The sequence below is a fragment of the Terrapene carolina genome, unplaced genomic scaffold (assembly GCF_002925995.2).
Source record: "Terrapene carolina triunguis isolate 2854851 unplaced genomic scaffold, T_m_triunguis-2.0 Scaffold96, whole genome shotgun sequence".
NCBI lineage: Eukaryota > Metazoa > Chordata > Testudines > Emydidae > Terrapene > Terrapene triunguis.
The window spans coordinates 57,965,707-57,968,732 of NW_020664447.1; positions in this window are offsets into that span (position 1 = coordinate 57,965,707).

Here is a 3,026-nt window from a genome sequence, read left to right on the forward strand (position 1 = left end):
AAGGGAGTTCTCCAGGTGAAGGAGGAGCAATACAGCACCCTTTTGGGCGGACAGGGGGTTGCAGACGGGAGTTTGACAGAGGGAGGCTTACGATGGTTAGGAAGACCCGCAACACCTGTGCCAGCACTGCTTCTGTCTCCTCCACCTGCGCCTGTAGCCAGACAGAGCGCCTGAGCATGGATGCTTCTACCCAGATCCTGGTGTGGTTTTGCAGAGACTGTAACTTGCAATTTCCACTTACTGATATCCAGGCTGGGGGGCATCCAATGTGAAAGGTGCCTGCTGGTGGAATCTCTCAGGCAGCAGGTGGGAGAGCTACAGGAGGAGGTGGCTAGGTTGAGAAGCATCCAAATCCACGAGCAATTCCTGGACAGTGTCCATGTGGAGACAGCTGAGGTAGCTGTCCCAGTACACAGGACTGCTGATACACCACTGGTGGAGGAGGAGATGGCTCAGGGTGGACACTGGCAGCTGGTTACTTCTGGCAGCAGGCAGTGCTCCACCCCTGCTCCGAACCCTCCCGCTGTGGTAATAGGTAACCGTTATGCTCTTCTTGATACAGGAAAGAAGGCATCACCCCCTACAGTAAAGGAGGAGAAGCCTCATACCCCTAAGGCTGGGAGGTCTGCTGCCACCACTGCGAATAGGAAACGTAGGGTAGTGGTGGTCGAAGACTCTCTGCTGAGGGGGACGGAGGCGCCCATCTGTCGCCCTGACATTTCATCTCGGGAGGTATGCTGCCTGCCGGGAGCCCGTATCCGTGACGTTACGGAGGCATTGTCGAGGATTATCCAGCCCTCTGACTACTACCCCATGCTACTCATCCATGTGGGCACAAATGATACTGCGCGGTGTGACACTGAGCGGATCAAGAGTGACTACAGGGCTCTGGGAGTACGGGTGAAGGAGTTTGGAGCGCAGGTGGTATTCTCTTCGATTCTTCCTGTCAAGGGTAGGGGCCCGGGCAGAGACAGATGCATCATGGAGGTGAATGCCTGGCTGCGAAGATGGTGTCGCCAGGAGGGCTTTGGCTTCCTAGCCCACGGGATGCTATTTGAGGAAGGACTGCTAGGCAGAGATGGCGTTCACCTTTCGAGGAGGGGAAAGACCCTATTTGGACACAGACTGGCTAACCTAGTGAGGAGGGCTTTAAACTAGGTTCGACGGGGACAGGTGAGCAAAGCCCGCAGGTAAGTGGGGAACATGGAGACCTGGGAGATGGGTCGGAAACGAGAGGGAGTGTGGGCTATATTGGCAGAGAGAAAGGAGGGTCAGGACAAAACTGGGAGGAAAGATCAAACCAGTATCTTAGATGCCTATATACAAATGCGAGAAGTATGGGTAATAAGCAGGAAGAACTGGAAGTGCTAATAAATAAATACAACTATGACATTGTTGGCATCACTGAAACTTGGTGGGATAATACACATGATTGGAATGTTGGTGTGGATGGATACAGCTTGCTCAGGAAGGATAGACAGGGGAGAAAGGGAGGAGGTGTTGCCTTATATATTAAAAATGTACACACTTGGACTGAGGTAGAGATGGACATAGGAGATGGAAGTGTTGAGAGTCTCTGGGTTAGGCTAAAAGGGGCAAAAAACAAGGGTGATGTCATGCTAGGAGTCTACTACAGGCCACCTAACCAGGTGGAAGAGGTGGATGAGGCTTTTCTTAAACAAGTAACAAAATCATCCAAAGCCCAAGATTTGGTGGTGATGGGGGACTTCAACTATCCGGATATATGTTGGGAAAATAACACAGCGGGGCACAGACTATCCAACAAATTCTTGGACTGCATTGCAGACAACTTTTTATTTCAGAAGGTTGAAAAAGCTACTAGGGGGGAAGCTGTTCTAGACTTGATTTTAACAAATAGGGAGGAACTCGTTGAGAATTTGAAAGTAGAAGGCAGCTTGGGTGAAAGTGATCATGAAATCATAGAGTTTGCAATTCTAAGGAAGGGTAGAAGGGAGAACAGCAAAATAGAGACAATGGATTTCAGGAAGGCAGATTTTGATAAGCTCAGAGAGCTGATAGGTAAGGTCCCATGGGAATCAAGACTGAGGGGAAAAACAACTGAGGAGAGTTGGCAGTTTTTCAAAGGGACACTATTAAGGGCCCAAAAGCAAGCTATTCCGCTGGTTAGGAAAGATAGAAAATGTGGCAAAAGACCACCTTGGCTTAACCACGAGATCTTGCATGATCTAAAAAATAAAAAGGAGTCATATAAATAATGGAAACTAGGACAGATTACAAAGGATGAATATAGGCAAACAACACAGGAATGCAGGGGCAAGATTAGAAAGGCAAAGGCACAAAATGAGCTCAAACTAGCTAAGGGAATAAAGGGGAACAAGAAGACTTTTTATCAATACATTAGAAGCAAGAGGAAGACCAAAGACAGGGTAGGCCCACTGCTTAGTGAAGAGGGAGAAACAGTAACAGGAAACTTGGAAATGGCAGAGATGCTTAATGACTTCTTTGTTTCGGTCTTCACCGAGAAGTCTGAAGGAATGCCTAACCTAGTGAATGCTAATGGGAAGGGGGTAGGTTTAGCAGATAAAATAAAAAAAGAACAAGTTAAAAATCACTTAGAAAAGTTAGATGCCTGCAAGTCACCAGGGCCTGATGAAATGCATCCTAGAATACTCAAGGAGCTAATAGAGGAGGTATCTGAGCCTCTAGCTATTATCTTTGGAAAATCATGGGAGACGGGAGAGATTCCAGAAGACTGGAAAAGGGCAAATATAGTGCCCATCTATAAAAAGGGAAATAAAAACAACCCAGGAAACTACAGACCAGTTAGTTTAACTTCTGTGCCAGGGAAGATAATGGAGCAAGTAATTAAGGAAATCATCTGCAAACGCTTGGAAGGTGGTAAGGTGATAGGGAACAGCCAGCATGGATTTGTAAAGAACAAATCATGTCAAACCAATCTGATAGCTTTCTTCGATAGGATAACGAGTCTTGTGGATAAGGGAGAAGCTGTGGATGTGGTATACCTAGACTTTAGTAAGGCATTT